Consider the following 21,674-nt stretch of genomic DNA (forward strand, 5'->3'; position numbering starts at 1 on the left):
TGCTTGGGGTTTTGAAAAATATAGAATGAAGAATCTAGGGGCAGGACAGGAATAAAGACACAGAGGTAGAGAATGGACTTGAGGACACAGGGAGGGGGAAGAGTAAGCTGGGATGAAGTGAGAGAGTGGCATGGACATATATACACTACCAAATGTAAAATAGACAGCTAGTGGGAAGCAGCTGCATAGCACAGGGAGATCAGCTCGGTGCTTTGTGACCACCTAGAGGGGTGGGATAGGGAGGGTGGGAGGGAGGCTCAAGAGGGAGGGGATATGGGGATATATGTATATGTATAGCTGATTCACTTTGTTACAAAGCAGAAACTAACACACCACTGTAAAGCAATTATACACCAATAAAGATGTTAAAAAAAAATAGAAAGAAGTAAGTCCATTACCACAAAACCAAATTTAAATAGTGCTAATTTTTTTTTCATTCTAATTTTTAAATCTGTAGAAAAGGTGTTTCATTCTGATATGTTGAGGTGACACTGTCTAAGGTTTAACTGTTTCTGTCTACTCTGGGTCTTAGATTGTAATCTTTGTTGGTTCCAGAGATTTATCTGATCTGGGTAGCCATCGGTAAGTTATCAGGAAGGGCTATTGACATATTTCATGATTATACTGAAAAGACTAAATGAGAGTGACAAAACCTATGTTAGAAAACATTATTGTTAATTTCAACATAAATAGTGTGTACAATCAGTTCAATAGTGCTGTATAAAAGATTTAAAGTGTTCATGATTTCTCATTCTTTTCTATGTTTAGGTAGACCTTTTTGGGTCAGAATTGTGGAGAAAACATCTGAGTCAGATTACTAGGATCTGATGTGCAGGGTAAGTCTGATGGTGACAATTTCTCTTATTTTTTTCTTCATTTGAGAGCATCTTGATTTTCCCTAGAGTCCTGCAAAATATTTCACTGGATGTAGAATTCTGGGTTGACAGTTCACTTCTTTCAGCTCTTGAAAAATTAGAAAAAAAACATTAGCACTACTTAAATTTTAATTGTTTTCCTTTACAGAATTCAAATGCTTGTTTTAAAGAAAATGAAAAAAATATATAGAAAAATAGAAATAAGAAATGAAGTTCATTATCACAAACCCACATTCAAATCCACTGTTTTTCACCTCTAGATAACATGGAGGGTTTTTTTTTTCCCACTGCTTTTAAGATGTTTCTTTGTCTTTATCTTCAGAAGTTTGAATATGTTGTGTCTTGGTGTGTTTCTTTGGGTTTATTCTGTTTGTAGTTCACTCAGCTTCTTGAATATGTAGGTTTATTTCTTTTGCCAGATTCAGAAATCTTTCTGCCATATATTTGCATACTTTGCAGCCCCTCCCTCTTCATCCTCTCCTTCTGGGTCTCTGATGGCACAAATGCTAGATCCTTTGTTATATTCCCACAAGTCCCCTGTGGCTCTTTTCATTTGTCTATTTCTTTTCTTCTTCCTTTTTTTTGTTTTATTTTCTCTCTGTTGTCCAGATTTGCTAATTTCTATCGATACATTCAAGTTTACTGATTCATCTCCCACCTTCATCTGGTTGTTGAGCTCATCCATTGAGTTTTATTATTTCAGTCATTATATTTTTCTGTTCTAAATTTTCATTTGGTCTTCTTTTTAACTTCCATTTCTTTGCTGAGATTTTCTATTTCTTTACGGAGCTTTTATGTTTTCTGATTGGTTTAAACACACTCAAAATTGCTTGTTGAATCGATTTTATAATGGTTGCTGTAAAGTCTTTCTCAGTTAATTCTAACATCTCTGTCTTCTCAGTGTTTCTCCTCTACTGATGGTTATTTTTCCCCTGAGATTTTCCTGGTTCTTGGTGTAGCAAGTGACATTTGATTGATATTTGGGAATTTTTGGAACTCTATTATGAAACTCTGCATCTTATTTAGCCTCTGTTTTAGCTGACTTTTTTGTTTGTTTGTTTGTTTGACATTATCCTGGCAGGGACAGAGGAAGAGGGGAAATCAGTGAAGTCTCTTTACTGCCAGATGAAGGTAGAAATCTAGATTCCCCACTCAGTCTAACAACTCATGAGCAGAGGGTTCCTTGTTACTGCTGGGCAGAGGCAGAAGTCTGGCTCCCCGGCCCTCCACTGATACCATGGAGGGGTGGCCCCATTATCTCTGGGAGCTTGTGAAAGTCCTAAGCCTCCATTCAGCCTTTTCTGACACCATCCCAGCTGGTGGAGGGAGGACACCTCATTGCCACCGCCACTCTGCCCTTGCTGGTGCAGATGGGGATGAGGCCTTCATTTTTCCTGTGACGTTTGCCTTGAGTAGAACAGTTACTGTCTAAAAGTATCTCTCTGGGTGGGCTACCCTGTTTTTTTTTTGATTAGGGAGAGCAGAATTTTTTCTTTTTCTTGTGTCTGTTGGCATTTCTCAGTTGCCACTTTCTTCAGCTCCAAGTCTGCCACATATGAAGCAAAAAGATAACTCAGGAAACTCATCATCATGTCATTCCTTGGGTCCCAAGGTCCCTAGCAGTTCTGCCTTTTTTCTCCTATGTTTGCTTTAAATAACAATGCCAGGGTTTTTGTTGTACATAGTGGGAGAAATAGGGAAAATTATGTCTCCTTAATCTTCCCACAGGATGGGTTTTGAGAAAATAGATTTTGAGGCAACAACTTAAGATGAATTCGTGGAAAATCAGAAGTCTGAAAAGTTACTCAATAATGGTCTTCCAGGTCCATTCAAACTCCATGCAGATTGGTAGTCATTCACGTTTGTTTCCATTAGTTCATTTTTAGTAATGATCAAAAAACAGATTGAGTCATAGATTAGATCATAATAATCATCTGACCGATTTCTTTAAGAAGAATTTCTTGAATAGTCTTTCTAGGAGCAATTCTTTAAAACAGAACAGGTTTTCTTTGGATTCTGCTGACAGTGTTGTGACTCAAGGGAGTCTTAGGAGATATCTTTCAACTCTTTATATAGATAATAATATGGCTCCTAACATGTTACAAATGTTAAATAGGCATTTAGTTGTTTCACTAAAGGTCTTCTATGTAGGTAACATTTCCTTTCAAAGTAATAGTCTGAAAGTCAATTTTGAGCTTATTTTATTTCCTTACATTTCTTTCAAAGGGTAAATCATTCCAGCCCTAGAATAGAAATGCTTAGTCTCTTGAGACTCCTCTGATGAATAGCCAAAGGGATAATTGCTTGGCTACACGGGTTTCTACATATTTTTTAGCAAAATCATAGATATCCAAATGTAGATTCTGGCAATTAAGGATGTCGTGTCAATATGAGGCATTCCCAAGGGGACTCTGGAACTCTTGTGGAATTACTAGGTTATGGCACTAAACATAGTGGGCATAGTTTTTCAATAGTCAAAACAAAGTATGATCTATGTAACATATTTTGTATAATAAGTAATACAAGTGTAATATAAAACAGGTGACTAATATTGCTTAACTATTTAAGTGTACCATATGTGATAAAATATAGCCAAATGGTAATTTAATTATTGCCATAAAAATACAGATACATTCCAGCATTTAAAAAACAGCTGATTTACTGTGTTGTGAACTTTGAGGCTATACATATGATTATGTATAGTGATGAACTTTACAGTTTATTATATAGAATCGGTTATAAAAAACAGAATGAATATTCAAATATTCTGGGAAGGAATCGTTGTACTTTTTATGTGAAAAAATCAGTCATCCAAAAAATTAGTTCCAAGAAATATGTTCTGCTGTGATGAGCTGAACATTTGTACTGTTTAACTCAGTTACTGAAAACACGAGACTCGTGGATGAGATCCAACCCTTTGGTGCACCTTGGGCTGCTGCTCTACTCTGTGGTTGTGGATTGCACCCCTAACTGAGACTGTCCCTTGGATAATGCGGCTTGTGAAAATCAGATGAGAAAATATATTTGAATAACTGGAAAATCTAAAGTATTTCTCCTGATATTAGTTTTCTTTACCACAGGGAAAATTTAAATCATTAGAGTAGCTGAGACATACGTAAGTGATAAATACAAGGACAGAATTAATAAAGCCCCTGGTTCTGACCTGTTTGGGGCATCTGCTCCCAGAACATATCGACCTGTGTGGGATATTGTTGGCTTGAATCAGTATCCAAAATTGTCACATTTTCTTCCTTAAAGCCTTCTTCCAGTATCAACATGTATATTTTCACTTTACCTAGTCTGCTTGGACTTGTTCTTTAAGTGAACAGAGCCATTGTGAAAGGCTACATACTGTACAATTCTGACTGTATGACATACTGTTTAAGGCAATACTACAGAGCAGTGAATAGATCAGTGGTTGGCAGAAGTTCAGGTGGAATAATATGGGAAGAGGGATGAATAGGTGAAGCACAGGGGATTTTCAGAGCAGTGAAACTATTCCGAATGATATTTTAATGGTAGACACATGGCATTACGCGTTTGTCAAAAACTACAGAACAGAACAACACAAAAAAAATGAGACAGTGTGGGCTTCCCTGGTGGTGCAGTGGTTGAGAGTCCGTCTGCTGATGCAGGGGACACGGATTCGTGCCCCGGTCTGGGAAGATCCCACATGCCGCGGAGCGGCTGGGCCCGTGAGCCATGGCCACTTAGCCTGCGCGTCCGGAGCCTGTGCTCGGCAACGGGAGAGGCCACAACAGTGAGAGGCCCGCGTACGGCAGAAAAAAGAAAAAAAAAAAAAAAAGAGAGACAGTGTAAACTATGGCTTTCTGCTAATAAAAATGTATCAATGTTGGTTTATCAGTTGTAACAAAGTACCACACTAAAGCAAGCAGTTAATAAAAGAGGAAACAGTGTTTAGAGAAGATACATGGGAACTCTCTGCTCACCTTCCCTGTACAACTAAAATTGTCCTGAAAAATAAAGTTGATTAATTAAAATACCAATAAATTTAAAAAAATTGTAGAGTAGTATAGAATATGCAAACTTTTAATTAAATTTCCTACTTTGAGACCTGGGCCCCCCTCCCTCTCAACTGAATCTGTCTGGTATCTTAGTCTCAGGAGTGTAAGTCCTGCCTAGCCCATGCACAAACAGTAGGTGAAAAGGGGCTAAAAGCTTTGGCTTTTCTTGAAACAGATTTTTCAACCAATCTCTTGATTTTCTGTCTTCACACTCTGCCTTCTGTAGACCTTGAACCTAAGTCTATCTGTAATTCCATCTAAATTTACTCACGGCTGTTCAGTATCCTCCTGTCCAGACAGCTCAATCGAAACTTTCTCTATTTTGTTAATTCACTTACTATTCTATTTGTTTTTCATCTTCAAAAATTTTTTGTCATATCTAGTCTGCTATTGTCTCCTTTTTTTCCCTTGTTAGTCTAAACATCCATAAATTGCTTAACCTTCTTTTTAGTAAAACTTCAAGGGTGAGAAGGAAAATGCACATGTAGCCAAACAGTTAATTAAAAACATAGGTGGCTTTCTGGTCCTCACTCTATCTATGCTTTCCTTTCGTGGTTCCCATCGTTTTCTTTCTGTGGACACAACCACTCTTACTAAGTAAAGTTAAACATCATATTTGTCAATACATGGCACAATAATATGAACTACTTGAAATTTAATAATAGCTGTTTTTGGCAATGAATTCATTCGAATGAATCATGAGACAACATTTGATGTAATTATTTAATTAATGAAAATGAAGTATTGCAATATTGAGGGACTTGAATACATATTGAAGGATACTGTGGATAAGGGCTATGGCTGAAAGCCAACTCAGAGCAATTCACATTTCAAATCAGGAAATGATGAATTTTCATTGCTTTTTTTTTTTTTTCTTTTTTCCTTCTTCAAGCTTTGCATCCTGATTGAAGCAAAGACATCTGTCTTTTCCCGGATAACAAGAACTTTGGTTGCTGTGGCAACATATTGACTAGGGAACTTAAAATAAAGGTGGCTCAATTCCAAATTACTTTTTTTTCTTCTTCACAAAAACAGCACACATTGGCTAAAAATCTCTACTGGAATCTTTATAATCAATAAACCTGTTGTTTGGTGAAGAACTGTATCCCCAAACTTGCATGGTAAGCAGGTGAGAAGTGTACATTTGGTTTTTGCATAATTTTGAACTGTGAAACACTGCACTGCATCCTTTTATACAAGTTTTCCTTCCTTCCTTCCTTCCTTCCTTCCTTCCTTCCTCTCCTTTCTTCCTTTTTTCATTCCTTTCTCTCTCTCTAGTTTAAAAAATGGAATGGTAGGAACCTGAGAGGGTGTAAGGGGAAGGGCAAAGGCAGTGAAAGCAACTCTTCAAAGGCCTTTGCTAAAGCAGAGCCTGGTTGCTAGGACCTGAAAAGATTGTTATTTGTAGCTAACAAAAGTTATTCCAAAATGCACTCAGCCTTAGAAGCAAACAAGTTCCAAATTTTTAAGAGAGGCATGGACTGAATCTGCCAACATATGAAAATAATCTTTTGACACTTTGGGATGCATATCTATTTGTGCATTAAATTTTATAAAATGCTGAGGGGGGAGAATTTTTTTTTTAATCCTTAAATTGAGGACATACATCTTTAAAAACTCATATATTTAAAAACACTTGAATTTTTTACAGTATGTATTTGTAAATTTCATCTTCTGAGTCCTTTTGTAAAGTTGGGTTGATCAACAACAAACGTGCATGACAGGGAAATAAATGTGATTCTACCTTAGTTTTATTTATTAACTTTCTTCCAAACCTAGAGCCTTGTAATTTGTTTCTTTTCCATTTGTTTAACAAAGTAACACAAAGTAAATATTTGATGGATGAACCATATATATGAACTTAATTTATATAAAGTTACTTAAATTAATTAAATAATTACTCCAAAATTTGCTATAGGACCAGGCCGAGGTAATTTACATAGGATCAGTAATTTTGACATCACAATAAATTCAGTAAGCAAAGGAAATAAAAGTGATGTTATCTTTATTAATTGTTGGTTATATGATTTGAGATAGATGTTCAGTTTTCAAAGCTATTTATTGGCCTAGAACAATATAGTTAAATAATTTTTTCGAGAGCATATAAATTTAAAAGCTAACATTTCAGAGTAATGATCAAATGCTAATCTCTCTTTTCCCATCTCTCTGGTAAGGATATAGGCTGTCATAATGCAATCAAGTATGATATTTACTTGATTAGAGATTTTTAAGGTAGAGAAGATTGGAGACATAATCTCCCTTCATGCATGAGAATTATAGGACATTGAGTTTACAAACTTGATCTCAAAATTCTATAAATCTTTTTTTTTTCCATGAAGCCTCTTTATGAGTATGAATGATGGCAGCAAAAGAAAATTTCTTGCAGGCAAAGCTTAATGGGTATGGTAAGAAGGTGCTTGTATACATTAATTTCCTTAGATGTTTCTTTCATCCAAAGAGTGAAGTACAAATTCTTCAAGAACAAGGACCCCTGATGAGGGTAAACGGACAGTTTGTAACACAGATGGAGAGATTGGTCATCTGCGGTTTTGCTTTCTTATCCATATTGCCTCTGATCTGGGACTAGTGAGTGATCTAGTGATCTAGTGCTCTATTCTGCAGGTCCACCACCTTGTTTCTCTCTATAGGTTTGTGACACTCAAGGAATCTAGCTTTATTTCTTCCATTTTCCCCTCACTCTATAAATTTCCTCTTAATTTGACAATTTTGTTTTCTGATTCTTTATATTATTAGATGCAGGGCCACACTGATAAAATGAATTGCCTGAAGGATTCTAGTGAGATAAGTCAGGAAGACTTACCCACTGAGGTGTGTGAGCAGGAGCAATTTATTAATACTGGGCTAGGGGTCCAAAGGTCAGGGATATTGAAAAGGTGCTAAACTCATTCTGCTGGGAAAATTTCGAATGCTGGGTACTATGCTAAGCATATGTCCTTCCTTGGGAAGGATCAGATCCAGGGATGAGTCCTATCTCTGTGTAGGAGGAGAGTAGAAATACTGCAACCATCTGTAAACTACCTCAGAGAAGCAGTGGATTTCCCAGATTTCAAAATATGTAAAGTTATGTTAATTTAAAAATGTTGCATGGGCACAGGGATAGACAAAACAAATAAGACAGAGAACTCAGAAACACACATGCAGAATCTTGATATCTGAGAGAGGAACACTTTTAAAACTGAGTAGAAGATGGATTATTAAAAAAACAATAGTGTAGTGCAGTTGCCTGTCCATAAGGAGGACAATAAAATTATATCCCTGTTAATACCATGCAAATATTAAAGGTGTATTTTAGTAGATACACAACAAAAGAAATGAGGTAAAAATATGGATAAATCAGTGTATCATCATGAAATTCCAAATAAAATACAAAAAGAATGCAGTATTAATAGAAGCTGAAGAGAAACTAAAAAGGAAAATAAGGTACAATTCACACAGCATGTATAATAATAAATAAAATTTTCCATTAAGTTTCATGGTAATGCATTCATAAAGGAAAAAGCCTTGAAATACAAGTTCTTTCAAAATACAGTTGTAATGAGAGATTTATTATATATTCTTCTGTACTAATGAATTACATAGAAAATGAAACAAGACTATGAAAATGTCAAATAATAAAATCAACAGGGACTATTATATACATATATATAATAATGAAAAATGAGTAAATGAGTATTGCTGTGTAAAGACCTAAAGCAGAGGTGAAACATCTATCTCTCATTTCTTTAAAAATATACTAAATTGGTCATATATTGATCTCTCCTCAAAAACTTCAATGAATTCTACTAGATGCAGGCTATATTGCTTCAGCATAAGCCAATATCACTTGAAATTAAGTCAAAAAATTAAACGCACACATGCCAAAACTTTAGCATCTTAAAATAACTACACTTTAGAAAAAAATCCAAGGATCAATGAAAAAAAGCAAAATAAAAATTATATTATCTAGGATTTTGTGAAAAAGTGAGCAAGATTTTAAGCTTAGTTTTTCAGTGATTATTCAATATTAGCAACCTCTCAGAATAATTTATTTCAGGAACAAGTCAAAATGAATCAATACAATCATATCACTTGCAGCTGAAACAGGATTTGGTAAAACTCATTAGCCTTTCTGAATGAAAAAAAGGTCTATGTAAAGCGAAATAAAATAGAGCATAAATATTATGTAAAGACTACTACAAACTAATATCAATTAGCATAATAAATATTAATGTCTAATGTTTAAACTGGGAATTAAAGCTATAAAGCTAGGATTAAGAGATACAAATTACAATGTATAAAACAGATAAGCAATAAGGATATATTAAATAGCCTAGGGAATTATAGCCATTATCATGTAATAACTTTTAATGGAGTATAATCTGTAAAAATACTGAATCACTGTGCTGTACACCTAAAACTAATATAATATTATAGATTAACTATACTTTAATAAACAATAAATAAAAATTGAAGCCAGCTTCATAAATTCAGTTGTTTTTGAAGTTGTGTCTAATGTAGTAACACAAGAAAATTAAGTAATATAAGTTTGTGTTTTCACAGAATGGCCAAATAATAAGTTGAATTAATTTTTACAAAAATAATTTATTAGCAATAATAATAAAATTACTTAGTGATAATTTACTCTGTGCCAGTCACTGTGCTAAGTACTTTAAACAAATTATCCCATTTGAATTCTCTCGGTGGCCCAGGATGTTGTCTCATCTTACAGATGAGCGTGTTGGGGTTTGTGGATGTTTCCGAAGTGTACACAGCTAGAAAGTGGTAGAATCAAGATGCAAATACAGAGGTAACTCAAAAGTTAAGATCTAAACAACCATGCATCACTTCCCTTTGCATTGAAGACTTTTGACTGTGAATAAATTAACTCATATTTTTGTGTAGTCAAAAATTAAAATTTCAGAAAAATAAAAAAATTTAGTGTAATTGGGAATTCACTGTATAATGGATTGCTTGCCTGTCAGGAATAGTTGAACAACTGAATCATTTCTATTAGTTTCTAAAATTAAAGAGCTCCATTCCTTAATGGAGACCTATTTGTTTTTTAAAATATCACTTAAATTAGACCAGTCTGTCAGTTAATGGTTAATTAACAGTAAAAGTAAATTCAAAACTACCCAGAAATAATCTGTCAATTTAATAAAACAGCTTTCAGATACTTTTCTCTAGAATGAGTGTAGCAAAACCAAAGTAGCTAATTTCTTTAGTGGCATCTAAATCACATTTATATGATAAATTTGGAGTGAACATGAAATTCACGTATTTGGACCTATGTAAATCAAACTACAAATTTAGTAAGTAAATTGTTTGCTTTTCACCATGTTTATATTTGTCATGAAAGAGAAATGACATACGGGTACCTTAAAAAAAAAACAGTTTTCTTGATATTTTGTTATCCTGTGCACACTACCATAACCAGGAGAGGATTCATCTTCCTACACAATAGAAAACCCAAAGCCAAGGGAAGAGAGAAGTGAGTCATAACCCTCCAGCTGTAGCAGCTGCAGACTGAGTTGGCATCATTAATGCACTTCAGAATATTTGATTTTTAAAGTAATTCTAACATGCTTTATATACTATGAATGTATTTGAGAAGTTGATTTGGACAGCCCAGAATTCTAACTGGTAACATGGTAAGGCTTATAGTTCAAGTATGATAACTATTACTTCTTTGAAAAAATTATTGCAGTAAAAGTAAAGACTAATTATGTTTTTGGTGCAAATTTAGCTACTTTGACCTCTCAATTCATCTTCATCAACTGATATTTATGGTCTTTGGCCACTTTGTACCTGGCATTATTCTGTATTCAATTAGGATTCAAACCTTGATTTTGTGAGTATGATTTGTCATGAAATAAATAGGTTATTATAAATCACTGTGGTTTTTTTTAATGACAAATGGCATATTAAGAAAAGATAATGATGTAATTATAGACTCATGACATCTTAAATCTACTTTTGCAATTGAATACATTTATTCATCTCTGAATCCATTACATTGAAGCCATTTAAATGGTTCTCTGCTTTTTTCTTATTTCAGAGTATCTGAAAAATGATAATAACCAAATCAGATCCATTTGTAATTCCAAGAATGAATTAAATGAATATATAATTATGAAATGAATTTATTCCTTGGTTTCAGACACATTAACCTGAATAGAGCCTTCTAAAATTTTTTTAATGCACCTATTGTTTTAGGAATTCTATTGTGACCAAATTTTCAGGCTTATGTATTTAAGTTTTCTTACTTAACATTTCGTTGCCCTTCCTTTCTGCAGCTGCACTCTGAATTGATGTGTTTATAAATCCCATGATAGAAGGAATTAATTTTTTAAAATCATTTCTTTTTGCCAGTAGTTCTTAACCAGGGGAGTTTTCCATTCAGGGGACATTTGGCAATGTCTGGAGACATTGTTGATTGTCACTAAAATTGTGGAGTTCCATTACAAAATTACTCGACTTGGACGTTAATATTACCACTGCTGAATAATCTGCTTTATATTATAGCCTTGTAAACTGTATCACTTTGAGTTCTACAATTTGATAAAAGATGAGATAAATTTAGTCTCTTCATCATGAGTAGCGTGTTATGGAATGACTTGAAACTCCTTAGTCCAAGGGCACTTTTATGAGGATAGAAAATCAATAGGTGGAAATAAATGTGAAGCAGTTTGATTCCAGTAAGTTGGGATCAAAGCTTTCAAATGCTCTTTAGGACAGAATCTTGACAGTCTCAACACAACTGAAAGCTAAGCCAAGCACATGTAATCCAATAGTTTCGACCCTCTGTCATGTGGCGCATACGAGTATGAAAATGAGCAGTGTTGACTTGAGAGGGATATACTTGAGAGGGATATATGTAGAACAAGGTTTTAATATTTTTTAAGGAGAGTGAGGTTTTGATTAAGGCAAAGAGGGGATGGAACATGATGAAAAGGTTGAGCATATGGATGAAAGCTATTTAAAATGGAGGAAGCTTGGGAGAACAGAGTGGGTATTTTTGAGAGAGGTCCTCTATGCAGGGAGAATCAGGGCACAGCTTATGTGAGGATGGTCTTCTTGTGCTGCTCAGGCTGAGGCCACAAAGAATAAAGAGGTTTCAGTGTTTCATAACTCAGTAACACCAACAAGACAGGGAAAAGAAATTACTTGGATCTGTAGCTTCATATATGATACTAACTTTTAAAAAGTAACTGAATTTTTTAATTGACGAATTCATCTCAGAGTGGGAGATGAGAGTAAACAAAGGTCATTTTGGCCCATGCTTCAGCCTGAAAGAGATAAAGGGAAGAATTGCATTGATTGTGTTTGAAAATATAATAGACTGGATGCAAAAGCATATTATTCATTAATACGTTTCTTGCACGGGTTGGCTTTATAGATTTTTATATCACTGATGGATGCAGAGCAGCTTAAGGTTAGTGAAAAAATACAGTTTTCAGATACTGTTTAAAACTGAAGATGTCTTTTTTTTCTTTTTTTTTTTTGCGGTACGCGGGCCTCTGTTGTGGCCTCTCCCGTTGCGGAGCACAGGCTCCAGACGCGCAGGCTCAGCGGCCATGGCTCACGGGTCCAGCCGCTTCACGGCATGTGGGATCTTCCCGGACCGGGGCACGAACCCGTGTCCCCTGCATCGACAGGCGGACTCTCAACCGCTGCGCCACCAGGGAAGCCCATGATGATGCCTTTTATGAGCTAGAGGAAAATGTTTACTGGGTAGAATTCTCCCTGAAACATTGAAGAGAATTATAGACACTTATCTCTTGCTGGAGTCACTGGAGCCTTTGATAATTGGGAATGTGAAGTCTAATTTTAGGACTTCCCTAGAGTCCACAGTCTCACAGCTAACAAGTGGCAGAGACTTCTTTGGTTCCATTATGAACAGATGCTATAGCGCAAGAACACATTCCCCCTCCCCCCACTACAATTTCTTACATCATCTACTGTGCATTATGGACTGACAGCAATGTTTCAGTACGAATATTATAAGTAGATTCTTCTTTACTCAGGCTTTGAGTAAACAAGGCTTTGAGTAAACTTGTTGGTTTTAAGACAACTCAGCTTACTTAGAAGGCACCTGACATTTAATTAAAGTACCAGATCGTTTTTTATTGTATGTCTTATCCCAAATGCAGTGTGCATTTCTTTCATATACTCTAATCCCTTTACTCCCAACGTGGACCAGGGCCGGCTCCTGGGCAGCAGCCAGGGATTGGGCGCCTTGCCCATGACCACGTGACCTCTGCTCCTGCCCTCTGGCCACTGGCAGGTCCTTGGCTGATGCACCAGCCCCGCAGAACCCTCTCCCTCCTCTTTCACATTAGAGCTCCCCAGCTTTCATGAGCTCTCCTTTCCTTTGGCCTGCCTTGAGAATTTCCTGTACATCTTTTTTTGCTAGTCCCTCTCTGAGAATCTCTTGCCCACCTTTTTCTGCCTCTTTTCTCCCCTGTCCCCCAACTTTTCATCTCTTTCCTTACTGCCTTTCACCAGGGGAATTCAAAAGCTGCCCAGCACCAGGTCCATTGCCGGCTTTGCTGTTCTCAGCAATACTCTAGTTATCTGCACTGCTTAATTCAGCTGCTTTATTTTGTATACGTATTTTTGAGAGACCCATTAATGATGGGAAAAGTCAAGTTTATTTTTGGAAAGGGTTGATGTTTCACAACCTTCTTGATAATACAACAGTTGTGTGCAAGACTTTAATTTTTACAAAATGAGTGTGTTTTCTTGGTAGGTAGAAAATGAATAAAATAGCAGAAAGGTGCCCTCTCCTTCATTGTAAACACGACATAAAAGATCATGTAGTTAATCACCATATATACAGGGAGAACAAAACTTCAGAACAATTCTTCAGTTAAATTATAGAATAACCTGAAGGAAAATTAACCTGAATATTCAAATTCCTATAGTCTAATGAGGAGAAGGTTTGCCACCTTTTAAATTTTTTCATGTACTCTTAACTTTGATTATTTTTTTCTAAAACTAAAATGCCGCTGGATAAAAATCTGGAATCAAGGCTTTCTGCATATACATTTTATTTACATAAAGCAGTTTTTCCCTTTAATCAGTTCTTGTAATCTGCAGTGATAGGCAAGTCATGTATAATTTTCTCTTGGTTATTGCACTCATATACTCATGAAAAAATAGTAAAATGTTGTATTTTTCTTTCTTTACTTTACTGAAATTGGTGGCTTACATCATACTGAGAGGCCCACATGAGTATTTGTTTTTAAATTAGGACCATATTCTCAATTCGCTACACAATAAAGGGATTATACATTTAAAAGAACTGTATGCAGTCAAGAAGAAATTTTAATTAATCACAAATAGAACTGGCCCAATGGAAATAATCTGACCCGACAGTTTGAGGTTTGATCAGCATAACACAGAGATTAAGAAGACTTTTGACCTGAACAGAGTCGGAATTGGTTCAGTCTGGAACTTTAAAAAGGGAAAGCTAATAGGTTCAAATCACACGATATTGTTTCCCATAATGCTACCATCCCATTAGCAAACAGTGAGAAACTTGCTTAGTTTCTGTAGAAACCATCCAGTAGTATATATAGCTCTGGTCTACAATGAAGCAACAGAGATTACGCCACGACACACTATAATCTTTCTCCCATGTTCTCTATGTGTAAAACACTGAGCCAGCTCCTTTGAAGCCCTAATTGACTGTCCGTATCAATTAGTGGACTGATCGCTTTCCAGCTTACATTTATGTCTCCACAGTAACCAACTGGCATTTGGAGAAGGATGGGCGTACTTACCGGGAAGTACTTAAATGTGTACAATATAAAAGAATAATTAAAATTTTTAGCTAGCTTGAGAAACTGGGCTCAGCAATTCATACCTTGTAACAGCTACTTTGTGTGGAAAGCCAAAAGTCTTACTGAAATGGAATCCTTTATTAAAGTAACAACAATAATATAAAAGATACATGGATTATACAGCAAGAGAAAGAAAAATTTCAACAAATGAAAGCATTGAGAGTAAGACTCTGATGATGAGTTTAAGAGCTCTGTGATAAGAAAAATGGGTAAAGAAACATGAGATACAGTAAAAGGCAGGGTGGGGGGTTGGGAAGAACTTGGCTTTGGTGTCAGAGAAACCGAAGTGTGCTTCTTACTTCCAGTTTCTTAGCTGATATGACTCTTAGAAAGCACTGTAATCTCTCGGAGCCTCAGTTTTCTCATGGTAAGTGGGAATACTAGTATCGTCTTTATGTGTCTACTGAGGGAATGAAATAAGCTAACGCATGTGAAAGACTAAGAATCTTTCCTGGCCCATGGTATGTACTTAGTAAATACCATCATCATCATCATCATCATCATCATCATCATCATCATTTCAGGGCTTGGAAAAGAGGAAAAGGGAAGTGCAATATAATAACTAACACTAATATTAAAGACAAACATTAAAAACAACCCGTCACTTTGAAAAGATGGTAGACTTACTCTATATTACTCCAAAGGCCAAACTAAATCCAATGCATTGAAGTTATGATGAGAAAAATCTAACTCCACATAAACAAGTACTTTTCTAACAATTTGAATGGAGTGCAGTCTGATAGTCACCTGATTGTGGATTACCACCTATCAGGTTATGAGAGATTGGATGATGCCTACATTGAGATAACATGGGTGTAGAGTTTCTATTAGCTAAGATATTTTCTAATTACTATATTTCTTATTAAAAGAAAAATAAATCTACAGATTAACAAACTTCCTGAAATTGTTAGGGGATAAATGCCAATAATTACAAAGGTTTCAGCTGTATAACAATGACAGAAAACTGCACACATAAGAAGCTATAAGAAATGAAATTAACATAGGATAACAATAAATATTGAAAATACTTGTGGATACATACTATTATAATTTGACATTCTGACATTGTACAATATATGCATCAGTTATAGAAGCAATTAAAAGCCATCTAGCTAGAAAGAAAATGAACACATGACAATTCAACCTAGAGATTATATTACTTCCAGATTACCAAAATAGAAGGTTTAAATATTACTGAAAGTAAACTGTGACCCTGGAACATTGGTCAGTAATGATTTTCACAATTTTATGTCATTAGAGTTTAGGAAAGTACAGTTCAAAAAACTGTAAATGACTCAACATAGTGACTAGAAGAAAAATGTGTAGTCATTACATTCACTCTATGACCGATCAAAAACTCTGGTAACAAACCTCTTTAGAAAACAAAAAAGTATACAATCAGAAACAAGATGTTTCTTATCCTCTTGCTAAGAAACAACTGTAGGATAGCATGGTGGTTTATATCCTCACGTATATCCAGAGTCTGAAATTAAGCATGCCATTTTCATATAACTAATACACAAGTAAAAATGTGCTGTGAACCATCCAGATGATTCATTGGAGAGTTTGATAATTATGAGAGCAAGAGACAGGGTGAAGCCTAGGACCCAGTGGTAAGAAACGTGGTGTCCAGTCATGATTCTGGCACTAAGTAGGTGTGACTTTGTGAAAACCAACTAAACTCTCTGATTTCAATTTCTTTCTTCTTTTTTTTTAAAATAATCTTTTTCTTTCTAATTATCTTTTTTTTTCTTTCTTTTTTTGGCTGTGTAGGGTCTCAGTTGCGGCCAGCGTCTCTTCGTTGTGGCCTGCGGGTTTTTCTCTCTCTAGTTGCGGCGTGCAGGCTCCAGGGCACATGAGCTCTGTAGTGTGGCACACAGGCTCTAGAGCACACGGGCTCTGTAGTTTGTGGTACATGGGCTCTCTCGTTGAGGCGCATGGGCTCAGTAGTTGTGGTACATGGGCTTAGTTGCCCTGCGGCATGTGGGATCTTAGTTCCCTGACCAGGGATCAAACCCGCGTCCCCTGCATTGGAACACGGATTCTTTACCACTGGACCACCAGGGAAGTCCCCTCAATTTCTTCACTTGTAAAATCATAGCATTGGACTGGATAACCATAAAGTGCCCTCATATTAGAAATTAAAAGAATACATCTTTTTATAGAATTCATTATTTTATCTGGGATTAACTGTTGCTAACTGTAATTTATTGGTAAAGAGGCAGAGGTTAGAAACCTTCCTGAAAATTAATTTCCAACTTTAAAAATACTATTTTCTTTTTCCCTGCTAAATCCATGGGTGCTTTTTGGAAGTTTAGGGATCAGATCTTGAGAAAGATATTTCTTTGAGAGATTAAAAGCCTAAGCTTTTAAAAATTCAGATATTTTAGTTAGAAAATTGTGGCAATAAAAACCTCTACTCTCATTTCCCAGGGTTGTGTCAATAGGGTAAGGAGATCCACTGAGCAAATTGGTACTGTCTTTTCCCCAGGTCTGCTGTAAAGTAGCCTGGTCTTAGCTCTGCAACTTCTCTGAAGCCCCTCTTCAAATATAGAGCCTTGTGACTTCCTTAAACTTCAGGTCAACGTGACTCATTTAACCAACTGCAAATCTCGTGAACGTTTCCAGAATACAAAAGTTCATCTGAGAAAAGAGAGCTTTTTTCCAGCGTAATTTAAATATTACCTCTAAGTTTGAGACTGTGATACATTGATTTTCTTACAGCACATTTTTTTTTTTTTTGGTCTATGGATAATCGAGCCATTAGGAGGAAGTATTCTTAAATAAAGAGAAAATAAATAGCAATATACATTAATAGTATAGAAAAACGTATCAGTGCTTTATTCTTGGTCTTTGCTGATTTCTTTCAGTTTATAATTACCTTGAACTATAATTCTCTATTGATTCCTTCTGCAAGATTCAGGCAATACAAAAGGTTAATATAATCTGCTTAGAATATTGTCACATGCTCAAGCCTAAACTAACCTCAAGTAAAAAGAAGGAAACAATGGAATTGTTTTATAAGTCATGGCTCACTCCATGGGACTGGGGATATTCTCATTACTTATGAAGACCCTGATTTGTCAAAGAGGAGGATAACTGAGTAAAATTAGAAGAGAAGTTGGGAATAGTTGTTGAATAGCCAACCAGCTGGTTAGCTTCTCTGTTGTACAAGCCAGAGAATGAAAGCCTGCAGCCTAAATGGTATAAAAAGCAAAGGACATTATTACCATCCACCTCCAATTCCATAAACAAAATATACTTTCAATAAGAAAAACTGTCACTTAGAGCTGTGTTTTTCAAATTTCAAGTGAATATGAATTATGTAAGGATCTTTTAGATTTGCAGATTGTGATTCAGTATATCTGGGGAGCAGCCTGAACTTCTGCATTTCTAACAGCCTCCCAGGATCTGTCCATGCAGGTGTTCCAGAGACCACATTTTGTATAGGAAGGCTTGTGATGTCAATCTAACTCCATTTCCTTGCTAATAAACATCACCTGCTCAAAGAAAGTAATCACAGATAGTTCTGGAATTACAGAAGAGGGTATGATTCCTTGAAGTTTAGATGAAATCTTCTGATTTCATAGGATGTTGTGAGCCAATTATGCCATTGCTGTTTATATGTCAGTCGTCACATAGAAAAGTCTTTCAGGAGGCCAATGCATATTATTTTTCTATAATCAAAGTCATTAGAGCTGAGAACAGTTTAATCCAATTTCAACAGTTCCTGATTCCTAGAATGTGGCTTATTTACTCATTCAGAATAAAACATATAAAGAATGCAGAGTTTCAAATTTCTGTTTAACAAAGGAAGGATGTGGCTAACGGGAATAGAAATTAATATAGGTCACTATTATTTTCGGAATTTTATGAAGAGTATTGAGCAATGATTAAATAAAAGTTTGGCTGACACTACTTGATAAGAATCTAATGCAAGCATTTGAATCATTCAATAATATTCACTATAGAATATCCTACAGAGTTTTATAAACCAAGCTCAGGCCAGGTGCTTTAGTAGGCCACCTTCAATTTCTCAGCCTCTGGTTCTGAACTTTTACAATGCACAACAACTGGTTGGAAAGGAAATAATATAGACAGTATAGTTTAGTAAAATTGATTTTTTAAAAGGATCACATAAATGTTAACATTAGGTATACTTGCATTTTAGCATTGTGAAAACACATTCATACATAACATCTCAAAAAATGTTGGAAGTGAAAGGAAAGGTAGAAGCCATGGTTTAGTACCTGGTAGACAGAAGCTATTAATTACCTGCAGAGGACATCTGAAGACAATTTTTATGAAACTGTAGCAGGTGCTTTTGATACCCCAAGTCACATGTGTAGATCTGCCTGTAATTGGAACTGCAGCAGTGGTGAAAATTCCCTGTTCACTGACAGCATTCCACCTCAAATATTCATTCCACATTTCTCTAATTTTCTGCCTCAGGTTCTTCTCAGAAGTTGAGCCTGCAGGAGTCTGCTTAGTTTATGTGCAATCACAGGCTGAAAGTTTGGAGAGCCAATTCTCTTCAGCATTCTTTGTGTTTCTGAACTCAAATTAATTTGCAAATGCTATAAAAACTTGTTATATAATATTATTTACTCATTTATTCACTAAATATATATTGAACACCCAGTATGTGCCAGACCCTGTGATAAATCCTGGAAATACAGTCCAGTAGGAAAACATGAAACCAAGTAAATGAAATAACATTTTAGGGACATGACAGACCCTGCAAGGTGCAGTGGAGGCACATGGATGGTTTTTTCTATGAGTAAAGGAGAGAATTTGGTGTTGCAGAGACTGCACAATAGGAATCGAGACTTGAATTAATATAATTTTTCTAGGGTGTGGAGTAGAGAACCCAGTCAGAGAAAAATCAGAATGTAAAATAGTCTTACATGCTTGTTCCAAGAACTTCAAGGAATTTTCTAAGAATAATTAGGGGAATCTTTTTTAAAGGTAATTAGGAGATAGATCACCAAAGTCTTGTTTCTGAGTTTATTGGGTGAATGTGAATAAGCAAATTAATGGATTATGTAATTCTAATGTGTTTTAACTAAGGATGGACATATATGTTGAACTTATGTGCTAAACTTCTTTACTTAGTTTTATTTTGTAATGGAATTAAATAAAAAAGAGTTATTTTTCAATCACAGTTTATTTTGCATTCTGAAAGGGTTAGAATAGCTGAATTAAGGACTCCAGAGCAGGCAGTTTAATGGACTTGTTTTATATGCACGAATACCTCACTTTTCAGGGCAAGAAAAATCTCAGAGGTGTGCGTGCCTTCCGGGGAAATTTTGTTTTAACTGTAATTTGATTATAATGTATTTGAAAAATATTCCTTAGAGACGTATATGCATGTGTATGAGCTTGTGTGTGTGCGTGCGTGTGTGTATCCAAGAGGAAACTGTGAGAACTTCAGGCTGTAGGAGATGTGAGGTAGCTTTACCACACAATGGTGCAGGGACCCCAAGGGGAGGGACTTGGCAGCTCTACCCACACATACCCCATGTGTTATCATTTTAGACTCTGATACTCAAACTTTGGAATTTGTACTGCTGTAGGTTTCTGAGACAATTTTATTTTTCTGGATGAAAAAGTGTTGTTCATCCTTATTCTAAAGCCATAATTCATGGAGTTTCCTGAAGAAGGTGGACATTTAAATGATGAGGAATTGAGGATAGGACTGTTAGGGTGGAACTCAAGACAAGGAAGCGTCATGGGGCAGAGCATCATGGGAAATAATCTAAGGATGCAGGAGAAGTGCTTAGCACAGGCATGGACCACTAGTGAAAACCAGTAATGACAGGCAACTGCCAAGATATATTAAGCTCCTTTGATTTGAGGTTACAATGATTGCTTTCATTATCATATATTTCTTTGTCTTAGTTTGCCATGCCAGCTCCTCATTGGTCAATTGCTAGACCTAATTGATATGAATTATTAGATGAGAATTATTAGTATGGTAACTGACGTATAGTAGCTGCTCGTTATGTTAGTGGTATGTGTACCTAGCTGAGTTACTGATAAAAGAGGAGATTCGTCATTCGTACACGCAACAAATAACCTAAAATATCCTCTGCTTCTCTAGCGGCTGGACCTCTGCGTTGCTTATTCCCTCCTTGACTCCATAACCACACTGTCAAGGCTCACGGCTGCTCGTGCAATGTGACAGACTCGTACAGGAAATCTGTCCTTTCGTTCTTAACAAATGGGAAGATGGTATGAAATAGACAAATCATATGAACTTAAAAACAGCACAAATCCCGTTAAGTGGGAAGTGTCTTCCTTTCTTTAAAAAAAACTTTACTGAGGTATAATTGATACACAAAGAATTGCACGTATTTAATGTGTACAACTTGATGAGTTTGGGCACATGCAAACACCACAATCAAGGTGTTCGATGTATCCAACACCTCCCAGTTTCCTTGGGTCCTTCTCTCTCCTTCTCTCTCTCTCTCTTTTTTCCTTTGTTAAGAACACTTAACAGGAGATCTACCTCTTAATGAATTTTGAATTGCACGATACTGTATTGTTAACTCTAGGCAATATGTTCTATGGAAGAATGCAACATTCATCTAGCATATTCATTGAGCATAACTGAAACTTGATATGAGAAACTCCCCATTTCTCCAACACCCCAGCCCTGGCAACCACTGTTATACCCTCTGTTTTCTAAGTTTGACTATAACAGATTCCTCATAGATGTGGAATCACGCAGTACTTGTCCTTCTCTGACTGGCTTATAAATGAGCTTGGAGAACAGTATGCCTAGGGAAGTGTTTTCCTTGATGAAGTTTTATTCTTGCAAAATTGCAGATATAAATTATTCTTCACTGGAACTCACACCATTTTTTTTTCCTTCCAGTCCCTGTGGGCACAGATAATTTCCTTTCACTTCTCTAAATGATTAA

General features: G+C 35.8%; 1 long non-coding RNA gene across 5 annotated transcripts in view; it reads left to right on the top strand.

Annotated features, from left to right (window-relative positions):
• The window catches only part of LOC307176546, a 237,741-nt gene that overhangs the window by 138,283 nt on the left and 77,784 nt on the right, over positions 1–21,674 (top strand). For all 5 annotated transcript variants that reach the window (XR_013824814.1, XR_013824815.1, XR_013824816.1 and 2 more), the window contains exon 3: positions 769–836. This is a non-coding gene — a long non-coding RNA (uncharacterized lncRNA). The remainder of the gene's footprint in view (positions 1–768; positions 837–21,674) is intronic.

Source organism: Stenella coeruleoalba, assembly GCF_951394435.1.
Source record: "Stenella coeruleoalba genome assembly, chromosome: 18".
Classification (NCBI taxonomy): Eukaryota; Metazoa; Chordata; class Mammalia; order Artiodactyla; family Delphinidae; genus Stenella; species Stenella coeruleoalba.